The sequence below is a fragment of the Cornus florida genome, unplaced genomic scaffold (genome assembly GCF_030987335.1).
Source record: "Cornus florida cultivar Cherokee Brave unplaced genomic scaffold, ASM3098733v1 CherokeeBrave_3.0.0_Hap2_Chr06, whole genome shotgun sequence".
NCBI classification, from domain to species: domain Eukaryota; kingdom Viridiplantae; phylum Streptophyta; class Magnoliopsida; order Cornales; family Cornaceae; genus Cornus; species Cornus florida.
In genome coordinates this window covers 42652889-42678799 of record NW_026775576.1, presented here as the reverse complement: position 1 = coordinate 42678799, position 25911 = coordinate 42652889, and the positions used below count along the sequence as shown (strand labels likewise).

The 25911-nt window shown below is 36.0% G+C and overlaps 1 pseudogene; it reads right to left on the bottom strand.

Moving 5' to 3' along the window:
- Nucleotides 1-11642: 11642 nt before the first annotated feature.
- LOC132315173 (small nucleolar RNA R71) lies at nucleotides 11643-11741 on the bottom strand (annotated as a pseudogene).
- Nucleotides 11742-25911: the final 14170 nt, after the last annotated feature.

Sequence of the window (25911 nt, the reverse complement as noted above, 5' to 3'; positions counted from 1 at the left end):
TGACATTTTAAGTTTATAGACGATATATGTTTTACCCTCTAATGTGAAGCCTTCAGGTTGTTCTATACGGACTTCTTCTCTTCTAAACTTCCATTCATAAAAGTTGTATTCACATCCAAATTATGTAACTCTAAATCATAATAAGTTATTAATGCCATGATATTTTTAAGAGAATCATTCTTAAATAATTTAGAGAATGTTTATTTATAATCTCTTCACTCATGGCACTAATCCATTTAGTAAAATCATTATTGTAAATGGCTTGTGAAAATGTAATCGGATCCTTAGATATCTCATTATCAAAATCAGATTCTTGATATATCACATAGTCATCCGAAATAGCAGATCTCCTTTCTCTTTGAGATCTTCTTAATGTTATTCCTCTGTGGTTCTTCTACAATCTATTCATTGGTGACAATCTCATCATAGAGTTGTTGATTATTTAATTGTTCTTTGTTATTATACGGTTCAACAACTGAAGAAACAATTATTTTCTTAGACGTTATGAGTTAATGAATTTGTACCCGAACTTCTTAAATGATCAAATTCTTATTTTTATTACTCCCACTAACTTCACCATTCTCAATGAATCTGACATTTCCAATTTCAACAATTCTCATATTATATTTAGGATAGTAAAACTTGTACCCTTTAGATTATGAGTAATAAGAAATTACCTAATATACTCCTAACTATATCCATAAAAATACGATTACGCCTTTCAGCTACACGCTTCTGTTGTGGCATGCTTAGCATAGTGTATTGAGCACAAATGCCATACATTTCAAGGAGTTTAGTAAACGGTCCAACGGTCCAAGGCATTGGCCCGTTTCATCGTACTTTCCATAATATTCACTACTTCTATATAACCTTATGATTTTCACTTTTCTATCTAGTTATTTTTCAACCTCATTTGTATATACTTCAAAAGTATCCAATGCTTGAGATTTTTCATGCAACAAATAGATATATCTATAATGTGAAAAATCAACTATAAAGACGATAAAATACTTTTCTCCACCAAAAGATCAACTGTAATTAGTAACCTTAATTCCACTTTCCATCAAAGTAAGGAATAAATAGGAAAACACTTCTCCAATAATTAATTACCAAAAAGGTAATTTAGAAGTTGACCAAATAATATAATATTAATCTGATATCTATTTACCTAACCACTAATTAATGAAATATATCACATGTCCAAATTATGTGGGCCACATAATTAATAAATAATCTTACAAATAGTACATGAAGAAATAAACTTAAACGTTACAAAATAACCTTATATTAAAAAAAAAAAATTAGACAGAGAAACAGAGATAGAGAAAAACGTAATATAATTGATAAAATTTTATGAGTGCAGAGTCTGCAGAGAGGTCCGGCTACCTTACATTAAAATTAAGAGGGCCGCTTCATTTATATTTAGTTATCATTTAAACACATAGAAAATCACAAGTAGTCCCCATAGTCCTAGCCTTGTGGTCCAAAATAATTAAGAGAGAAACAGAGTTAATCATTCCTATCCTTAATCACTACACAATGAGTGGGACAAGGCTAGTTTCGTATAACTTTTACTTGTGCTTTTACACAGAAGAAAACTAGAAGTAAAAATTATCACTTCCATTTAGCTTATGTATTAGTATTTGGGAACTGTATTTTGAATAGCTTTTAATGACAAAAGAGTTTTTCTATCAGTTTGGTAAAACATTTGCTGAAACTTTTTTATTATTGAAATAATTATTTTTCCCTTAGAAAATTATTATTTTTGTAAAAAAAAAAAAAAAACTATTTGGCAACATAAAGTAGTTAAACATGTTTTATGTAATTATTCCCTAAATATCGTACAAAAAAACCTTTCAACAATTTCAAATTATCAGACCAATATCAAATTATCAAACCAATATCTCGATCTAAAACAATGAATGTTGTGTCGAAGCTGGTACCCCTTAGTGTAATGTTGTTGCTAGAGTTTCGGCATAGCATGAGGTGATGAAGAAAAATAACAAGTCCTTTTGTAGGGACACACTTGAAATTTTATTTTTTTAGTAAGTATAGAGAATGGTACGCTTGAAATTTTAAACGTTTCATTAAAACACCCATCGGCTTCCCATGGTTTATTAGAAGAGTGTTTTGAAGAAGCTAGGGGGTACTAGCTTCTCCAAAACACTCTTCCAAGACTGAAAGCTCTTCAAAAAAAACATGTCAAACATTATTAAAAACAACTTCTAAGCTCCAAAAGCCAAAAGCTCCGTTTCAAAAGACAATCCAAATAGGGTATAAGTACATTAGACTTGGATTGTAATTGAGAGGGTTTTGGTCCTTCCATCATAACTTTTGGGAGTACTAAATTTGCCGCATTGAGGCTCTGTTTGTTTCATCGTAAAATATTTTTCAAAAATTATCATTATTTTTGTGTTTGGGAGACTCCAAGGTTTAAAAAATTATTTTTTCATGTAAATTATTTTATCCCCAAATAATTGAAAATGATTTAGCAAAAAAGTTTCAGTAAGTCATTTTCCACAAGCTGTCTTGAGTCAATATCCGTATTCTTATTGAACACCTATTTCCTCTCTAACAACTAATCTTTTTCAGTCTTCCCAATATAAAAATCTAGGTACCATTTGGGGGAGCTTCCTCAAGCCTTCAAAAATCATTCTAAGCTTCAAAAGTCATTTTCTAAAATATTGGAACGTTTGGTTACACATATGTAAAGCCCTTTTTAAAAAATCTGATGGTTAGGAAGCTCATTTCAGAGAAGCAACAAAATTTTGCTTTTAGAACCTCTTTTTAGGAATTCAATTTTTTTTCATAGATAAATTTGTTATTTTAGTAATTTGTCCATGTACTTTTTATAGATTGACAAGATTATCCTATATTCTATCTTGGTCCTTCGTTCCTCCACCACTACTGCCACCACCATAGTTCCACCACCGCCATCGCCACCTTTCACCACCACCACCACCTTCCATGTCATCTTCGGTCACCACTACATTTTGCCATCGCCATCTTTCACTACCGCTACCTTGCACCATCGCTGCCGCCATCACCACCGCTACCGCTACCACCACAACCACCTTTCACCACCGCCTTCCAGTGCCGCCACCACCATCTTCTGCTACTGCTTCCACCACCACCTTCCATCACTGCTGCCATAACAACCACCATTATTGCCTTCCATCACTGCCTTCCACCATAACCACCACCTTCCACTGCCATTCATGCCACAACCACCACCATCACCACATTCCACCATTGTTTTCCACCACCACCACCACCACCACCTTCCACCACCATCGCCACAATTGTTGCCATCTTTCGTAACTACCGCCATCGCAATTTCTATTGGAGGCTGGCAATAATTGTTAAGGATAAGGGATAATATTGTAAAAATTTTTTTTTTTAAAATTTCAAGTACATTTTAAAACTACACCCACCAAAAGACTTCTTTCTCATAAATTCCTTTTCATAAAATTCCTTTTATGAAGGCCTTATCAATGAATGACTTTTGATATTAGGAAGCTCCCCAAACGAATCTTCAGTCTTCTCTCTATATGTATACATAGAGTAAGAGGAGAGAGAAAGAGGGATACAAATTTGGCTTGGTCAAGGAACAGATTTAGGTCAAGAGCATGTTCTAATATAAGGAAAGTGGAGAGAGAAAATAATGAGAAGGAGAAATAGGGATGATTTAGCGTAAAAAAAGAGAGGGGGGATGGTTTAAAGGGTATTATTCCCTATTGGTGAGGAATGTTGAAGATATAGAGAGAGAGAGAGAGAGAATTAATTGTGGGTACTATTTAAACATATTGACGAGGCCGCTTGTATACGTCAAAATAATGTAGTGAATGTGCGGTTCAAGAATAGCCTTTTAGGTCAAATTTAAATTTATAAAAACCACTACCACCATTACTACTAACGTAGCAAGAGTGAGTAGGGATCGTCCCAAGGGATTATACGTGTTGGAATTTAACTTCAACTCTAGCATATCAAAAGATTGCAAAGGAGAGAGATTGGTTGATTAAACTAAGATGCAATGAAATTAAAATGCAATTAAAGTAAACTAGTGAGAGATAGGGATTTAAGAGATATGAAGAGAGATCTTAGGGCGTTGGAATCACCACTAAGCTCATGTAATTAACCACTTGCTTTCCATTAATGGGGAATACATTGTTGTGAACAAAATGCAACTACTAATTGCAATATTAAGCATGGACCATCAAATTCATGCATGAATTGTCTACCTAACCAACAAATAAACTAAGTGTAGAACAACCCATCAAATCTAAGCATAACCCATCAAACTAGTCACAATTGTAGCACACATCAAACTAGAAAATCATGGAATTTGCAATAATAAGTTATGGAATATCAAAGCAAGTAAAGATTGTCTACCTACCTACAAACATGAATTAAATTGTAGAACAATCCATCAAGCATAAGAATAATCCATCAAATTAGTTAACAAACTCATTCAATGAAAACCCATGCTTAGCCATCACTAAATCTTTAATTAATCACACATAGACATGCAACCAACATAGAGAATCTAGTGTACAGATCAATTCCCCAAATAATCACACATAAGACAACATGTAATTAAAATAGAGAATCATAAGCAAGAATTAAATCAACAATCACTAGACTAAGCACTAATCACAACAATATATATATAAATCCCCAAAAATAGAAATATAAGGGTTTAGATTACACAAGACTTAGGGCTCTTCCAAGCCCTAAGTGTAAATCTAGCCAATCATGGAGGAGGTAGATGTGGTAATGAAACCCTCAAGGGCGAGCTCCAAACATGGCTCTATCTTCTTCTTCTTCTTCTTTGAAGCTCTAGAGAGAGAGAGAGTGGATCTAGAGATGGATCTTGAGATGTGCCTCCACTTCCCCCTTTTCTTCTAACCCTAATCTCTAACTTTACTAGAGAGAGAAAAATGAAATTACAATGTAAAAGTATGGATCTCTAAACAAAAATGATTTAATCTCTCATATATACAAGGCTTTGGGAGCCTAAAAATGTGAGAACTCGGCTCTAGAATCGTCTCCTTGAAGCCCTACCCGAGTTGGTTCGAAATGAGATTTAGATCTGCTTTTTAATAACTTTCGCGAACAGTTTGATCGATCTCAGAAAAGTTCGATCGATCAGAGAAAAGTTCGATCAATCAGAAAAAGTTCGATCGATCTCACTTTTTTTGATCGATCTAACGATCGATCTTACTGGACAGCTTTTCAACATCAGTCTCTTTTTGCTTTAGATCAGCCTCCTTTTGCTCCAAATTCTCACCAAGACTTAGTTTAACTCCAAAAAGGCCTTAAGAAACCATTTTTAGCCCGTTTTAACATTATTGACCTGAATAGACAAAAACATAAATAAGTATTAAAACAGATAAATAAAGATAGATGAATGGACTAAAATACCTTTGCTTAAGGGGTTTAAATGCGCACTTTTAAGCGCTCATCACATATAGCTTATGAACAACAATAGTGTTAGAACCAAGCTATCAAAAGCAATCTTTGGAGAAAGATATTCTAGGGAAATCATAGGATTTCTTATGTTTGGAAATGTTGAACAGCGGTTGTCAAAGAGAAATCTTAGGAGAAATGTTTAAACTTTTTGTTTTGTAATGATACAAACGGCTATAAATATAATATACTATTTAGATGGCTAGCTTCTTCACGTTTGCAGTCGAAGCCACCCTAGTTCTGTCCATCTTCTTTCTTCTGTTAATTTTCTATTCTCTTTCATGGCATCAGAGCTTTACAACGAAACTACCATAGTTGAATCGTCAACCTCTCTCTCCCTTTCTGCTCAAACCATTCATCACCTCATCAATATTATTTCAGTTAAGCTAAATGACAATAACTACCTTTAATGGAGGATGCAGATCCTTTCGTTGATTCAGGGTATGAATCTCATGGAATATCTCAACAATGTTGCACCTGTAAAGGAAAAGATATCTCCAGAAGGCATCAAATAAACGAATCTTGAATTCATAAAGTGACAAAAGGAAAATCTAATACTTCATAGTTGGATCACTAGAACACTTTATGAAGAGACACTTGGACACATTGTGGGAGACAAAACCTCTAAAGAAATTTGGACACACTTGGAAAATGTTTATTTGCAAGCTACCAAAGATCGAGAAATGCAATTGAAGTGCCAACTTCAAACACTCCAAAAAGGGAATTCCACCATCAGTGATCTCCTAACGAACTTCATAAATATTTGTAATGGTCTGGCAGTCATTAACAAACAAGTAGATTATGATGATAAAGTACTGCAACTTTCAGAATGTCTTGGATCTAAATATGATATTTTTGTTACTTCAATACTCTCTAAGCCACCATTCCCGACATACACTCAGTTTGTCTCCACTTTGCAAGGGTATGATCTACGTGAACAAAATGCTAGTATTCCAGAAAACAATGATCAACACCTTATTTTCGCTGATCAAAGAAAACACCTTATTTTTGTTACATCTTTTTTTAGGCTTCCTCTAGTTAACACTTTTTGAAGCCTTATTACTCTTCAACCAACTAATTCGACAAAGCCCAAAAGTCTTAAAACAGCATTACAAAGCCCTCATTGGGTTTCTAATATGGTTGTAGAATTAAGTGCTCTTACAAAGAATCATACTTGGGATATTGTCCCTCGCACACCTGATATGAATATTGTTGGTTCTCGGTGGGTCTTCAAAATAAAGCTTAAGAGTGATGGTTCAATTGAGCGTTTTAAAGCAAGGTTAATAGCAAAAGGCTATAATCAGCTTGAAGGCATTGACTTCGATGAAACTTTCAACCCAGTTATCAAGCCCACTACTTTTAGGCTTGTTCTCTCCATAGTTACACTATGAGGTTGGCCTATTCGTCAAATTGACATTAAGAATATCTTTTTTCATGGTTCTCTTAAAGAGGTTGTTTATATGGAACAACCACCTGGTTTTCTTGATCCATTGTTCCATCACCACATGTGTCGCCTCAATAAAGCCATCTATTGGCTTAAACAAGCACCTCCAGCTTGGTTTAACTGGTTTAGTCTTTGTCTACTCCATCTTGGATTCCTTTATAGCAAGGCAGATTCATCATTATTTGTGCTTCATTGTGATGAAGGTACTATTATGCTCCTACTGTACGTAGATGACATTATTGTCATAACCAATGAGTCCAACTTAATGGATGAACTCATAACTCGGCTTAGCTCTGAATTCGATATGAAAAATCTTTGACCTCTACACTACTTTTTGGTATAGAAATCACTCCATTTTCTGACGGTGTTTTGCTTTCCCAAAATAAATATGCACGGGATATACTCTCTCGAACATCTATGTTTCATTCAAAACCCATTAGAACTACATTAGCTTAATAACACAAACTACATGAACATGGTGGTCCTCTTGTCAATGCAACTACTTTTCGTAGTATTATTTGTTCCTTACAATACCTTACATTGACACAGCCAGATATTTCTCATCGATCTTGTCAATTTGGTGTGTCAATTTATGCACAAGCCCACAGTTTTCCATTTTCAGGCTGTCAAGTGCATTCTACGGTATTTGCAGGGCACGTTAGACTGTGTCATTCCAATTTTGCCTCACTCCTCTATGGTGCTTAATGCTTTCTCTGATGCAGATTGGGTAAGATGTCCTATAACATATCGCTCTACTACAGGGTATTATGTCTATTTGGGTTCCAACTATATCTCGTGGGCTTCTAAAAAGAAGCCTACAGTGGTTTGCTCTAGTGCCAAAGCTGAATATCGTTCGTTGGCTATTATTACAACAGAGCTCACACGGATCACATATCTACTTTGGGACATGGGGGTTCGCTTAACTCGCTCACCGACTCTCTTTTGGGATACTTAGTGTGACTGTGAACCCAGGGTTTCATGCATGCACCAAACACATTGAAATTGAATATCACTTTGTTTGTGAGAAAGTTGCACTTGGTTCTTTGGTCACAAAATTTGTCCCTTGCCATTCTCAAAATGCTGATGCATATTCACAAAAACCCTATCTAAAGATGTCTTTCAAGCCTTGTTGTGAAATTTATATGTACCACTCGCAAGTGCACGAATCTTTGTAGATAGAGTTTACTTGTAAGGGTGTCGTACCCAAACGACTTGTGTAAAATAAGTTTGTCAACAGATTTCTTAAATTCTAAATTAACTTGAAAGTAGGATAATCGAATTGTGATGATTAATTTTAAATTAACAAAGTCGAAAAAATAAAATAAACTAAAGAACAATGATTAAATAGGATGTAGAAAATAGACAGAAAGAGGACTAGGGGTATGATTTCACCACTAACGTCGCACCACCAGTCAATTGCATCAATTTATTGGAGATATATCATATAACATGCATAGAGAATTAATCATGGCTACAAGCACATATTAATTCAGCTATAAAATAATATAATTTAAAGCTAAGCATGTACTATCTTCGATTGGCATAAACCATCTACCTATCTACTTTACTCTAGGGTGTAGCATGGTCTATCTTTTTTAGGTATAATCCATCAAATCTCTAACATTATGATGAGTGCTGAAAAGTGTGTATTTAAACCCCTTAAGCTTAGGTATTCCAAGACCTTTATCTATCTTACTTTCCCTTTTTAGACTAATTTCGTGTTATTACCCTTTTTAGGTGCTTATCCCTAAAATAAGCTAATTCAGCCAAATAAGAGCTTAAAAGAAGCTAACTCAAGCTGGATGGAAGAAAGGAGCAAAATGGAAGCAGATTGAAGCAAAGTGTGAAAATCAGCATGTTCGATCGATCTTAAGAATACCTCGATCAATCGAAAGTTCATCGATCTAGACTCTCCAAGATGGATCCAAGCCCTGTTGTCCTTATCCAAAGATCCCACAAAGTTTGATCGATCCAACAATTCTCAGATTGATCGAAAAGATTCCATCTTATTCTGTTGTACCACCCGACCTACCACTTTTGTCTCTTTCCCCAAAATATCTTAGATCTATCTTTATCCAAAAAGGCGTCGCCATGGGAGGATCGATCAAACCAAAGTTTGATAGATCTCAGCCATGTTCGATCGATTACAGCATAGGTTCAATTGATCGAACCCTCTCAAATCCAAAAAAAATATATTTCCAACTCATTAAAAGTTGTCTCATTGTGTAATCATTGGAGGAGCCCTTGTGTATGAGCCTAGACCATTGGGTGTGACATTTGAGCTACCTATTTAAGGAATATGAGCCATTTTTACACATAATGTTGGATAATCTTGATATGCTTTGAGAGTAGAGAGATACAATTCTCAGAGAGGAAGAAAAGAGAAGAGGAGACTAGAGACACATTATTGGGAAGTTTTTCATCTACCTCAAGAAGAAGAGCACTTCTACCATGGAGATAGCCCTTAAGGGTTGGAGGACACCATTCATGAGTGGCTAGACATCCTCTTGGGGCTAGAGTTAGCCCTAAGGATGCTTTCTTTACCTTGATTATATATTTTTGAGGGGATTTGTGTTGTAATACATGCTTTAGCATATTTATATACATAGATCTTATTTATTCAATGATTTATGTGGTTTAATTCTTCCAATTGATCATTTCATTCTATCCATATGTTTATGTATGCTAAAATAGATGTTCATGTGTTTATCTCTATCTCTTGTATTGTTGATACATGTCTATATGTGTTGATGCTATAGATCTAGAGATTGTCAAGACATAGTGCTTAATAAAATTCTCTTGTGGTTTATTGGATGGTTCATACTCATTTCTTGATGGATTGTGCCTCTCCCTTAGTTTAATTAGTTTAATTTCCATGTCATTAGCTTAGATGTAGTGTAGCCACCTTAGTTGTTAAATGGGAGGACAATCCATGGTTGTTGTTTGATGTTCCATACTTATGAATGCAAGTAGTATATTTCTCTAATTATGTGATGTGTTTGAATTGTGAGCTTAAAGAAGGATTAATGACTTAGTTTGATGTATTGTGCTATTCATTGTGTTGTTTAGACAATATATACTTAATTGGTCATCTATGTTTGTTAAAACAACCACACACACTCACTATTGTTGCAACATATGTTTTCTCCCTCATTAATTGTGAATTGAGTGTATAGAAAGGTGATGTTTAGTGGTGATCTCTAAGTCCTAAGACCTCTCTCTCTTGTTTTTTCTATCCTTTAATTACTTGCTTTACATTGAGCTTGCTTAATCTTAATTGTAGTTTAATCAACCAAACAATCTACCTTTGATCACTCGACCTACTAACCCTAAGCATTGTTTCCATTACTAGTAGCCCTCTAATCCCTTGGGATGATCCCTACTCACTCTTGCTACGTTAGTAGTAGTGGTAGTAGTAGTTTTTATAAATTTAAACTTGACCCAAAAAGGCTTTTCTTGAACCTACATTCACTACATTAGTTTGAAGTATAGGAATAGGCCTCGACACCGTCAAATTTTGGCGCCGCTGGCGGGGATTGAATTGGCAACGCCGTATTTTGGAAACAATTAGGGATTTGTACTCTTTTGATCGTGTCTTTACTTTATTTTTATTTTTGGTTACTTATTGTGTTTGTTCTTATTTGGCTAGGTGAATTGAGCAAGGAAGTTGAGCAAAGGAGAATTCAAAGCAAGGAGCTAAGCTAAACACAAAAAAAGACTAAGAATCTAAAAAAATGCAAAGCATAGCAAAGCTTGAAAGTTGAAAATGAATTGAAGTTGCTTAAGGACCCTTTGTGAGATCTTTCTAACTCAAGCTCTAGTTAAATCGTCGGCCCGTGTGGAGGCTTATGTTTCATTTCTTAGATAAATCGTGAGCCCGCTTGGAAGTAATTTACTTTTCTTTGCATGTTGTTTAAGCATGGGAGGATGGGATTATTGTATGTGGAGATTTGTTGATTGAATTGTTGCGGGGGCGAAATGATTGTTACTTGCTTGTTATTTGCTTTGCTAGTGTATGCATGGTCGTAGGTCATTAAATCATACTCTTGTCCCTCCTAATTTGCATCTTGAATCGGTTTTTTGTGATCCTAGGGGGAGAGGTAGTTCTCATCACTCCATTTCACCAATGGAGGATTTGAATGACGACCATGTGGAGGACCATGGTCACATAAACCAACAAGGCAACCTCCAAAGTGCATCATGAAAATGTTCAAGTACCATTAGGCATGCCTAGACCATTCATTCACCCACAACAACAAGGCCAAGTTCCATTGGGAATGCCTCGGCCAATATTTGCTCCACAACCCCTTATAGTTCAAGTTAATCAAGGTGTTCGTGTAGCACCACCAATTGCGAATCCTCCCATTGCATTAAGAGACCATTATGGGCCTAATGAATACAATGCGCCCACTTGCATTCAATTGCCTCCATTTAGAGCACAACACTATGAAATTAAACCACAAACTATTCAAATGCTTCTAAACTATCATGGACTTCTTAGTGAAGAACCTTATAAGCATTTGGATGAATTTCTTGAAGTGTGTTCCACCGTGAAATACACGGATATGCCAGAGGAAGTTTTAAGACTTAAACTTTTTCCTTTCACCCTTAAAGACAAGGCAAAATATTGGTTCAACAATCTTAGGCCTTTTTCGATAACTTCTTGGGCGGAAATGCAATAAGTGTTCTTGAAAAAGTATTATCCGGTTTCTAAGACCAATTTCATGAGAACTTCAATTACAGAATTTTCTCAAGGGGATGGGGAAATGTTTCATGAGGCATGGGAAAAATTTAATAATTTGATTAGAAAGTGCCCTCATCATGACATACCTAAGTGGCAACTAGTCCAATATTTCTTTGAAAGTTTACCGGATAATCACAAGGGTATGGTTGATCCATCTATGGGTGGTTCTTATGTTGATAAGCATGAAAATGATGTGTGGCAATTGTATGAAAGTATGAGTGAAAATTCCATGCATAGGTCCTTATCTTCTAAAAATGGTAGAAACCTAGGTGGAAGGAAGAATGTCGGCTTGTATCAAGTTGACAACTCCAATGACATAGCCGCCGAGATGAAATCTTTGTCTCAAAGGTTTGATCAATTTTTGATCAACCAAAATTCAGCGAATCAAGTATCTTCCTCCCCTACTCATATTCATCATCGTGCATCTAATGAATCTTGCATGACTTGTTCAAGTGTCTTGCATTCTACTTCCAATTGTCCCCATGGACATGTGCAAAGTGAGCCCCATGAGCAAGTCAATGCTACATTTGTTAATTAAGGGAATAATCCCTATGGCACTCATTACAATTCAAGTTGGAGGAGCCATCCAAATTTTTCTTGGAAAAGCCAAGGGAAAGGCTCAAACCCTTCCCAAGGTGGTTTTCAAGGGAAGTATGTTCCGCCACCAATGCAAGGCCAGGGTTCCCAAGGTTTTAAATCATCATCATTTCAATCACATGGCAATCAATTTTCTAATTGTCATTTCCTTAATCAACCATCATATTCTCAAGGAAATTCTAGGAGTCCAGCCTTTGAAGAGAAAGTTTTAATCGCTCTAGGCACTCTAGAGGCGAACACTCAATTGCTTCATTCTCATTCTCAATCCATTACTAAGCTAGAAACCCAAGTAGGGCAAATAACTAATACCTTAAATGCTAGAGAGAAGGGGAAGATGCCTTTGAATGCCCCACCAAAGCAACAATGTGTTGTGGAAACCCTCCCCAATGTGGTTTTCAAAGGAAGTATGTTCCGCTACCAATGCAAGGCCAAGGTTCTCAAGGTTTTAAATCATCATCATTTCAATCACATGGTAATCAATTTTCTAATTCTCATTTCCCTAATCAACTATCATATTCTCAAGGAAATTCTAGGAGTCCCGCTTTTGAAGAGAAAATTTTGACCGCTCTAGGCACTTTAGAGACGAACACTCAATTGCTTCATTCTCATTCTCAATCCATTGCTAAGCTAGAAACCCAAGTAGGGCAAATAACTAGTACCTTAAATGCTAGAGAGAAGGGGAAGACGCCTTTGAATGCCCCACCAAAGCAACAATGTGTTATGGAAACTTATTCCTCATCAGAAGGGCACACAATTGAGCATGTCAATGCGGTGACAACCTTGAGAAGTGGGAAGATTGTGGACAACAAAGTAGGTGTGTCCAATGAAGAGAGTGAACCAGTGAAACCAAAAGTTGACACCCGTCCCGTTTCTTATCATATTCCTCCTTCATTGCATATGCACGATCATTCAAATGAGAAAGTGTTAGAAAATAATTTGAAAAGTGAGTTCAAAATTGATTTGAAAGATGAATTGAACAAAGCTTTGAAAAATGATTTTAAAAATTCTTGTGTTGATGATGTTTTAAAGAAAAGTTTTGAAAAAGTTTTTGAGCCAAGAGCTCCATTTCCGGATTCCTTGAAAGAATCCATTTATCTTGATAAACAAAAGACCAAGACCAATGAATTTATAGAAATGTTTAGGCAAGTGAAAATTAATCTTCCACTTTTGGATGCAATTAAGCAAATTCTGACTTATGCTAAGTTCTTAAAAGATCTTTGCGCCAAAAAGAGGAAGAACAAGAGCCAAGCACCTAGGAAAGACCTAGCAAGTGTCCTCAATTTTGCAACATAACACCCTTCCAAAGTTTAAAGACCCCAGTTCGCCTACTACTTCCTACATCATTGGTGACCATGCCATTAATCGGGCTCTTTTAGGCTTAAGAGCAAGTGTTAATCTTCTTCTATACTCGATATATGTCAAATTAGGCTTAGGAGACTTGAAACCGATGTTGGTGGTTTTACAACTTGCCGACCGATCCGTCAAAAAGCCTAGGGGTATCATTGAGGATGTCTTGAATAAAATTGATAAATTCTTCTTCCCAGTCGATTTCGTTGTCATTGACATGGAACCGGTTCCAAATCCTAAGAGCCAAATTCCCGTTATCCTTGGCCGTTCTTTCTTGGCAACCGCAAATGCCAACATCAATTGTAAGACGGGGGTAATGAAAATCTCATTTGGGCATATGAAAGTGAAGTTGAATATCTTCAATCCGACCCTAAATTCATTTGACAAGCAAGAAGAAGTAAATGTTGTAGAAAAATGTCTAGACAATGAATGTAAAAAAATGGAGTCTTTGCTTGAAACGAAAACTTCAAAAAGTTCATCTTCAACCTTGAAACTAAAGAATGATGTTTCAAAATCTTGCTTTAAGAGGGCATAGAAGCCCAAAGCTCACATTGACAAAAGACCAACAAATTCCTTTGAACCTAATCTAATAAGTCTTTTAGGGAACCATTTGTTAGGTGGAATTCAAAGTACTGATTACCCCATTAAGGAGGGGATGCATTACAAGATGTTTGATTCAGGCTAAAAGAGCCCAACGTCTTGCTAGAGACGTTAAAGACTAGTAAAGGCTTCGTAGGGTTTACAACCTTATTCCTCCCTCATTTCTATTTTATCTTTCATTTCTTGCGTCGTCTAGATATGTTTTGGAATTCATACACATGGCTAGGAATTTTGATTGAGTTTGCATATACTTTCATTATGAAAATAGGCATTTTGTCCCTGTTCAATCGATCTCAAATGAGGTTCGATCGATCGAACACCTATCCCTGCATCCAATCATTGCTCTGTTCCATCGATCTGAAATTTTCTGCATAAATCAGCCCCCTGTGTATCGTTCGAGAATTCCTTTGGATCGATCTGAAAGTTTCTAGACCGATCCAACTTTTTCTTGGATCGATCTTCACTCCATACTTAGAAAATTTTTGAGATCCTTGAAAATAAGGCCTCTCTGTGCATCATTCGAACTTTTCTGCAGGTTTTCACCTGTTCGATCGATCGAACCATCTTCTCAATCGATCTCAGCTTTATGACGACCCTGGATTTTTCAACCCAGTGTGTCCTGTGATGACCCGAAACGGATCCAAAATGCGGAAGCAAAAGAAGAAAGGTGACCTCTAGAGATGTACGTCATCCCTAAGGTACCAAAATGACTCCACATGAAGCCATGGAACTTAAATGAGCCAAGCAATGAAGCAAGAATGCTAAACCCGAAAAGAAATGAACCAAGGGCAAAATGGTCATTTCACACTGAAATGGGTGCCACCGTGCACACCATTGGAAAGACAACGAAAAATCAACAAGATAGACTCAAGAATCGCTTGATTCAGAGTCTAGACGACAAAGATATGAAGATAGAACATAGCAGCGTCCAGCAACTAAGCGACATCGGGAACCTATCTCACTAAAACCATCATAACTCTCACTACGGTTGGAGTTTCAGGGTGTGGTTGGTACCATTAGAAAGTTGACTTCAAGCTTTTGAGTTTAGGCTCCAAAAGGACCTAAGTTGGACCTCAAATGAGCAAGTTATGACCATTTGAAAATAAGTCATCGCTGCAGCCAAACTTAGTCGGCTGAGTTAGGAACTTAGTCGGCTAAATTAGGCCGAGAGTAACTGAGTCAGCTGAGTTCGCAACTTAGTCGGCTGAGTTAGGCTGAGAGCCTAAAAAATGATCAGAATGAGGTGCGAATCAATTCAGTCGGGTTTTTTGTGAACCTAGTCGACTGAGTTGATGAAAGAGTCGGCTCTTTTGGAACTGAGCCGTCTCTTTTGGATTGAGGGCATACTGCAACCTGCTATTTTGGAAAAAAATAGCAGAAATGGAAAACTGAAATAGAATTGGGATTTTCAAGGCCAAGACGACATTTTCTAGAAAAATGCCGTGAAGAAACTACCCCTAAAATCACATTTTCTATGTGACGGAGTTGGAACCGGAATTTATTTCCCAAAGGAAAACCCCAAAATGCCCTTAAACCCTAATATGCAAGAAAATTGTGAAATGAATCCAAAGAAGGCTCATTTCACCAAGGAAGGGGCTTTTCTCGAAAATGATCATGCACGCAGACGTAACTTACGTAACTTACCTATTGGGACGTGTTACAATAATCCACGGCTTAAAAATACCGCCGATGCGAAAAATGACCTATTAAACCTCAAATGCTCAAAAAATGTCCTTTAAAAGTAAATGATGCGAGAATCAAACCTAAATCAAAAGGATGTTTGGCTTTTGGCCACACTTCATGCATACCAAATAGGTCCTAGTAGATGTGTCGAAACATACTTTGCACCACCCAATTTGAAAATGAACTCTTAAAGGCTCGGATTTCACTATTTTAGCCCAAAACGTAAAATATGAAAATGAAAACTAAATGGTGTTTGGCCCTTGGCCACACCTCATACATAGTAAATGAATGGCAAATAATGAATTTCATACATAATGCACACCCCAGTGCAAAATAGCATACTAAACGTATGGTTTTCATAATATTCTCATTAAAGGCAAAATTCAACATTTGTGAATATACATGAATTTCAAATGAAGTTCGGCCCTTGGCCTTATATCATATATACGAAATAAGCATCAAAAAGTATGCTTAGGCACATATTACAAGTTTGGAATCAAAGAATACAAGTTTTGATACCTAAGGTTACAAAATGATATTTCATGCTAACATTTGCATGAAATGGAAACTTGAAAGCTACAAATCATCCATGGAGTAACAAGCATCACGAACCTAGTCTTCATACCTGAAAAAATGTCTCCATTACGTGGGTGAGTAACATAAAGTTACTCGTAGGAGATGAGCATACATCGACCTAGCATTTTACAATTATATCACCTTAGGGTGAAACATGTTAAAAGGGCTCATGCCACCTAACGTCTATGTCAAAGTGAGACTCAGGGATCATCCTAAGCTACTCATGCAATTGAAATGAACAACGACATATAAGTATACATGCTCAAGTACACTAAGTCATGCTAAACGGAATAAGCAATATCTAGCATACATGCACAAGTATAAGATATATGTATAGAGTACTCATAAATCAAGTGTATAACCATAAGTATACTAAGCTAACCAAATACTCACAAGACAAGTATACGTGGCACAAGTATACTAAAATGAAACATGGAGCAAGTATACAAGTTCAAGTATACTAAATAGGATTCAAATACCCAAAGTAAGCGTCAATTCTAAAGTTACGAATAATCCATGATTGACAACTTGAAATTAAATGTGAAACCAAATAGTGGAAAGACTAGGATCCTTGGCTGCAGACCAATCGAGTTATTCCGGTTTACTAGCCCACAAGGTACTACCTAGTGCGCACATGTATAAGTTATTCCGGGTAATTACGACCCACAAGGTACTACCAACTGCGCACTTCATATGACTTAGGAAACTCATGAATCCGTACTAGGGCCAAACCCTAGCCATCACATAAACATGATCCTTACAAGCCTTCAAAAACAATAAGTTCAAACTTATGCGAAATCAATAAGTTAAACCAAACTTATACATCTCAATAATGTCTAGGAATCAATTTACATGCGCAAGTAAGGATCAATTCTCAAGCTACAAGTAATTCATGATTGACAACTTGAAATTAAATGCGAAATCAAATAGTGGAAAGACTAGGATCCTTGGTTGCAGACCAATATTCCGGGTTACTAGCCCGCAAGGTACTACCTAGTGCGCATATGTATAAGTTATTCCGGGTAATTACGACCCACAAGGTACTACCTACTGCGCAGTTTATATGACTTAGGAAACTCATGAATCCGTACTAGGGCCAAACCCTAGCCATCACATGAACATGATCCTTACAAGCCTCCAAATATAATAAGTTCAAACTTATGCAAAATTAATAAGTTAAACCAAACTTATACATCTCAATAATGTCTAGGAATCAATTTACATGCGCAAGTAAGGTTGAATCCATACAAACCATGTCCTAGAGTTCAAGTCTACAATGACATTCACAATGTTGAATCTTCAGTGTGAGATTCGTTACACGCTATGACAATTTCATTTCAATATTAAAATGCAATCTCATCCTAACGATCCCTAATTCAAATATGTTAAACAACATGGTATGGTCACTACACAAACCAACTCAAAAACTAAATTGGATCATTGAGACAACAAAATAGAGTTTAATTGAAACATGTTAATTAAATCTCTAGATTTTCTAAAACAACCCCAAATGGCCCCAAATGGATATATACAAGTGAACAAGCCCAAGTCACTACCATTATCAAGTTAAAATTCAATCAAACTAGTGGAACCATTAATTAGATTTTTAATTAATTCATTTAATTCAAAATCTCTAAATTTCTAAACTTATCCAAATGTTCTCAATTTAACATATGTTAGAGAACATACCAAGGCCTATTTTAATCTCATATTACAAGTTGATTTCATGCTTGTTTCAACTATGCGAATTAAACTTTCATAAAAGATAAATATTAAATAAGTTTTGCAATTCTTATTCAAATACTCCAATTTTAATATATGTTACTCAATATATCAAGGCTTAATTTCCTAGCATGCCATAATTCAATTCTAAGCCACATACACCCATTAGAATTAAATCCTATGCAAGAAAATAATTAAATTAAATTCTAGGATTTATACAAAGCATGCATACAAGTTGTATAAGTTCATAAAACAATCAATACAACACATATATAATCCTAATACATCCTCTACCTCAATTTGAGATGAAAATCTCAAAGGCCACCAAAATGGAACCGCTCCGAATCTGACGAAACTGCTAGGTTTCGTCGGGGACAACATGATTTACATGAACCCCCAAGAAGCCCCATCAAAATCACAACTTGACTTTAAACCCGAACTCAAAAAATTGTGACGGCCCTGTTTTTTTTCAAGCCAGTGTGTCCTCTGATGAACCGTAGTTTGATCCGATAACGGATCCAAAATGCGGAAGCGAAAATAGAAAATAAGATTCTAAGAAGTCAAAGTGACCTCCCATGAGGTCGTGGAACTCAATGAGAACTGATGTGGAAGCAAAAGAATAAAAATATGACAAATAAGCCCCCAGGGGCAAAATAGTCATTTCTGAAAACTGTGGACTTGGGTGCCACCAAGTACATCGCTGGAAGGACAATGAAAAACTAATCAAGATGGACTCAAGAATCACTTGATTCGGAGTCCGGATGAAGAAGATATGAAACTCCAAAGTTTCATAAAATCAAACTTTTGGGTTTGAAATCAATTCGGCAAGGGTACTTTATAAGGGATAAAATGGTCTTTTCAAATATAATTTGATGCAACCGTACATACCGTTATATAGACCAGCAAAAACTAATAAACTTAGACTCAAAAATTACTTAATTTGGAGTCCGGATGATGAAGATATGAAGCCTTAAAGTTTCAAAAAAAATCAACTTATTTTTCGTGTAAGAAATCTGGGCAGGAATAGTGTTTTTACAGTAAGCAACATTTGATTTTTTTCTTGGAACTGAAGCTAAAAATGGACCCTTAAACGAGTTTTTCTGGAAAAATATGAAGAAGAAACCCCCCTTAAAATCACGTTTTTTACCCGGCATCGGCGAAGGAACGGAGAAAAACACGCTGTAAGATCCCTAAAATGCCCCTAGACCAGCCTAGGTCAAGAGGGACCCAAAATGCTGCTATATGAAATTGCTTCAGGATCAGTCCACAACTGAGAGCCAAAACAGGCTATCAAATGAATTTTTCTGGAAAAATATGAAAAAGAAACCCCTCCCGAAATCAAGTTTTCTACGTGACTCTATAGAGAATTAAAAAAAACTTAACGTAGAATGCCCAAAATGGCCCTCCATGAAATCTGGTCATGAGGGTCATAAAGCTGCTAAATGTAAAACTGGAAGCTGAACTTTGCAATGGATTTCCGGTATCAAAACGATATTTTCTGGAAAAACATGAAGAAGAAACCCCCCTTAAAATTACATTTTCTAAGCGACCATGTCGAAAGAAAAAAATAAAACTGATGTAAAAAGTCTAGAAAGCCCCTAGATCAGATTATGCAACAAAGTTTTAAAATGAATCCATAGGAGGCTCATTGCACCAAAGAAGAAGGTTTGCCCAGAAATAACCATGCACGCAAACGTAACTTACCTATTAGGATGTGCTACAATGGTCCATGGCTTAAAAATACTACCGATGCAAAATCCGACCCCCCAACAGGCAAAAAGGCAAAAATGAACAAGAAAAGGGAAATTTGAAAACCAAAATTAACAAATGATTTCAAATTACCATTTGGCCCTTGGCCACACTTCAAACATGATTTATAAGACCCTATGAAAGAATAAAAATGGAATTCCCGCACCCGATGCAAGCATAGTGAAGCAATGACTCGGCATTTTTCAATATTTTCATAATATTTCATGAAGTTAAAAGTTGCATACGATACAAATTAGATGTCATTGGCCTATGGCCTTATCTCATACATGTCAAATACATTGTAAACAGTGAGCTTATGTACACATTACAAAAATAGAATCAAATTTACACATTTTGACATATAAAGTTATAAATGGCATTTCAAGCCAACATTTACAAGAAATGAGAACTTCAAGTCTACAAATCATCCAAGCATGATGTGAATCTCGAATCTTGATCCTGGTACCTGAAAAATGTCCCCACTACGTGGGTAAGTAACATAAAGCTACTCATAGGAGATGAGCATGCATCGACCTAGCGTTTTACAGTTATATCACCTTAAGGTGAAACATATCAAAGGGCTCATGCCACCTAACGTCTATTTCAAAATGAGACTCAAGGATCATCCTAAGCTACTCATGCAATTTAAAGTGAACAACGGCACACAAGGATACATGCTCAAGTATACTAAGCATTGTTAAAACATGCTACACAACATACAAGCATACATTTCCAAGTATACTAAACCATAGTAAGACAAATCATCCAATGTCTAAGCATATGTACACAAGTATACATTTTATATGGAAATCTCGTAAATCAAGTATACGAACACAAGTATACTAAGCTAAAAGAGATACGTCTAAAACAAGTATACACGGCACAGGCATACTAAATGAAATTTAAACTCACGGAGCAAGTATACAAGTTCAAGTATACTAAATAGGATTCAAATATTCAAAGCAAGCATCAATTCTCAAGTTACAAGAAATCCATGATTAACAACTTGAAATTGAATGCGAAATCAAATAGTGGAAAGACTAGAACATGCGGTCGCTAGACCATGCAAGTGTTTACGGGCAATTAAGACCCACAAGGCACTACCTAGTGCGCACATGCATAAGTTATTCCGGGCAATTATGACCCACAAGGTACTACCTAGTGCGCACTTATGACTTAGAAGACTCTTGTTTCTGTACTAGAGTCAAACCCTAGCCATCACGTGAAATATGTCCTTACAAGCTTCCCAAAATCAATAAGTTCAAAACTTATACTAAAATCAATAAGTTAGACCAAACTTATATCAAAATCAATAATGCATAAAACCATCTTCCATGCACAAATAAGGTTAAATCTACACAAACTATGTCTAATGATTCAAATCTAAATAGCATATGACATGTCAAGTCTCCAATATGCAACTATACACAAAGTAATAATATTTTATAACAATTGAGTCACATTACTATCCTAAGCCACAAGTACTAAATAAGCTTCAATTTAGTAACAAACTTTCAAGGTAAACAATTGTAATATTCTAACAAGCTATATACATACACAAGATATATTTAAACAAGCTTTACAAGTCAATGATATTATATATCATGCTAAGTCCAATTACCATTTTAAGAGGCCCCAAGTACTAATTCTACATCCAATTAGTAATATGCTCATAGGGTAATTAATTTCACTACATTAAAAGGGATTTTCAACCTAACATGAAAAGTCTCTAGATTTCATATTAATCCCAAATAAACTCAAATTAATATATGTTAAGGAACATAGTATAGTTTTCACATATATTATACCCAAAATCAATTTAAGTGACTACAACACTTAAAAATAAAATTAATTAAGCTAATTAATTAATTTTCTCTAGATTTTCAAACATATCTAAATGTCCTCAATTTAATATATGTTAAAGAACTCACCAAAGCCTACTTTAATATCACATTACAAGTTGATTCCATGCTTGATACAATTAGGTGAATTAAACTTTCACAAAAGATAAATATTAAATAAAATTTGCAATTATTATTCAAATAATCCCAATTTAATATATATCAACCACCATACCAAGGCCTAAATTTCTAACATGCCACAATTTAATTTTAAATTGCCTAGCATCATGAGAATTAAATCTTAAACAAAGAAAATAATTAAATTAAATTCTATAACTTGAACAAGGCATGCTTACAAGTTGTATATGCTCATATAACAATCAATACAACATTAATATAACCCTAAAACATCCCCTACCTCAATTTGAGATGAAAATCTCAAAAGCCAACCGAAAAAAAAGTGCTCTGAATCCGACGATACCGAAGGGTTTTGTCGGGGACAACACGATCTACATGAACCCACAAGAAGCCCCATCAAATTCACAACTTGAATTCAAACCCGAACTCAAAATTTGGCCAAAAACGGGTTCTAATAAGGGTGAAAGAAGCGCGTAGTCAACACGAACACAAAACGCAAAGGCCCTACTATGTTCTGACAAAGAAATGAAGTTCAAATGAGGAGAGAGAAGGTGGTAGCCTCCCTTGGGCTGCCATGGAAGCTTCAGGTCGTGCAAGAGAGTGAGGAAGATGAAAAAATAAAATATCTCATCCCCCTTTTATAGAATCTCAAAAAGTGCCTCGAACGGGCCCCGCCGGGTCCGGAAAAGTGAAATTTGAGCAGACGCGCTCAAATGATGAAACCCTGTGAACAAAAAAGTTTCAAAATGAGAAAATAAGAATAACAGAAAAAATGACGTTAAAAATCGAGTCCCGAGAAGAAAGTTATGCCTCAAACAAGTTTGGCACAAATCGGGGCCAAAAACCCTGAAACTGGAAAATATCGACCAGAAGGGACATCTAAGAGTTTATGACTCGACGAAAAGTGAAAATGAATCCCGTACGAGGATCCAGGCTCAAAATAAGATAATTTGCAACAACTTTCATTAATTGCACAATGGCCCCCATAAAAAGGGTTAACTGCAAAACTTCCCCAGAATGAAAATATCTTCCAAAAGATATTTTCTTAGATACCCCTGAAATAAAATATCTTTAAAAGATATTTACAAAAAACACCCCAAGAAAAGAAAAAGATTCTGAAAAATTGTGCATCCATTCCCCTATGGACACCGGGAGCAACTAGAGTACTTTCTTGCAAAAGTAAAGAGACGTATTTCGTGAAAACCACTTAGAATGAAGATACGTGAAGTCAAAAACCAACTCCGAACACAAAGAGTGAGGTTACGCCAACAAGGTGACAAACGGGGAAAAGACAAAATAAGGAAAAGGACGAAATAAGGAAAAAGACAAAAGTGAATAGTGTCGAAAAACGAAAAATCTGAAAATAACTCGGTCCTCAAAGAAAGTTGTCAATCCAAAGAAAAGAGTCTCATAAACCATTTCCGAGCACTCAAGACGACACTAAGCGACGAGAAACTGAACTCAGAAAAGAAATTTCAACGAAAAAAATTCAACCGTAAAATTTTGAGGAAAAAGGAAAGGAAGGAAATGACCGGGTCATTACAAAAAATAGCCAAAATGAAATTCCAATCGGTTGGAATTGAAGGCCTCGCCAAGGGGAACAATAAACACTAAGGCTTCACCACTTTTCATTCAAAGGAGGAGGTTCAAAAGAGGAGAGAGAAGGTGGCAGCCATGGGAGAAGCTAGGGCCGGCCAAGAGAGGGGAGAGAGATAGAAAAATCTGATTTTTCATTTCAACACCCCCTATTTGTAGAAAAACTCAAAAAGTGCCTCAAACGAGCCTCGCCGGGTCCGGAAAAGTGGAATTTGAGCAGACACGCTCAAACGGCAAAACTTCGTGAACCAAAAAGAACCGAAATGAGAAAAAATGAACAACGGAAGAAAAGGGGTTGAAAACCAAGTTCCGTGCAGAGAGATATGCCCTAAACAAGTTTAGCGTTAACCGGAGCCGAAAACCCGAATTTTGCACAGTTCGACCGCAAGACAATTCTAAGAGTACACGACTCGACAAAATGTGAAAATGAATCTTGTATGAGGATTCAAGCCCCAAAGAGACACTTAGCAACTAACTTTCATTAATTGCATAAAGGCCCCTACACAAACAGATAACTGCACAAGTGACCCCAAATGAAAATGTCTTCTAAAAGATATTTTCTTAGAAACCCCTAAACCAAAATATCTTCAAAAGATATTTATGAAAAACACCCCAAGAAACAAAAATGTTTCTGAAAAATCTTTTCATCCACGCCCCTGCGGGAAAAAGAAATAACCGGCGAACTTTCTTCCAAATGTAAAGCAACGCCTTTCAAGAAAACCAACAAGGATAGAAGCACAGGGAGTCAAATACCAACTCCAAGCATGAAGAGTGGGGTTACTCGAAGGAAAATTCCAACGAAAAAAAATTAATTCGTAAAAATGGAGGAAAAAGGAAAAGGAAAGAAAATGACTGGGTCATTACAAACTTGATCGATCTCTACCCTTTGTTGACCTTGACTTTGACTTTGACTGCAAGTTTATTTTTATTTTATTGTTATTTTTATTTTTTGTTTTTAGTGTTTATTTTATTTTATTTTATTTTCAAAAACTCCAAAAAGATTTTCATTCTAGTTTTCACTTTTATTTTTAATTACTTATTTTATTTTTGTTTTAAAAATTTCAAAAATCCCAAAAAGAATTTTCTTTTGTTTTATTTCCAAAAATTCAAAAATAATAGTTTTAATTGTAATTTTAATTTTTAATTTCCAAAAATTTTTAAAAAAATAAAAAAATAAAAAAAATTTTGTCGAGGTGAGATCGATCTATGTTCAATCGATCGAAAATTTTCCCCGATCGATCGAACTGGTCGGGAAATGTTTTTAAAAACAAAACCCTAGGGTCATTACATCGATTCAAAGATCGATTTAAAGACCTTCTCAGCCCTCGCTGCTGCAAACCATTTCTCTCCCATCTCTGGTGAGCCCTTCGGCGACCATCCCGAGCCTCGAGTCTCTCTCCCTCATCTCAGATCTCGTCCTTCTCGTGATTTCCACCTCTCTCTCTCTCGGATTTGGTAAGTCCCGAGGTTTTTCTCTTGATTTTGAGTTTCAATCTACATATTTGGGATGTTTACATGCTAGATCTAGGGTTGCCATGTTTGATTCTTTCCATTTTTGAAGTTTTGAAGCTTGTGTGTGTATATATATATATATATATATATAGTTTTGTATATATTTCATTTTTGAATCGATTTTTGAGGGTCACAGGCCAAACAAGTGACCTATATTGTGTTGTTAATGTGTGAGAGGGCCCTACAAGCTTGCTTAGGTGCCCCCATACCTTCCACGTCACAGATCTGTGACTTTTCAAATTGCCCCTAGCAGTTCGATCGATCGAAGTTTTCTCAGATCGATCATTTAAAGATCGATCGAACTTATCTCAGATCGATCTCATATTTTTGTGATCGATCGAACTTCACAGATTTGCATCCCACACTTCACACACTCTTTTGTGATTCCATACTATCTCATACATGCCCAATTCTTGTGTTTTCCACATTGGATGCATTCCATACTTATATTGTTTAGCATGTTTTACTTACTGTCACTGTTTATTTAGCCCCATCATCACTTACGTAGATTCATGTCTTGTGTTGTCTATCTTATTTGACATACATGTTTCTATATACTGTGCTTCAATTCTTAATGCCAATACTAACTTATATTGCAAGTGTTTTTCTTTCTATTTTGCAGGCCATGGCTAGGGTTAAGACTGTTGCCCGTGGATATTATCATTGCTGAGTCAGGCCCAGATTAGAGGGGCTAGGTGAGCCCTCTCATATTAGAGAGTAGCCCGAGCATCAAGCAGGACTATCTCAGGTCCCGGATCCTGAGTAGCTAGAGGATTATACAGAGGCCGATCCAGCTCAGTTCCCTATCAGTTGATTCTAGACTACAGTTTTCTGATTCTGCATCTTCATCATCTTATGATGAGGCTGAGCATACACCATTACCTTCTTCATTT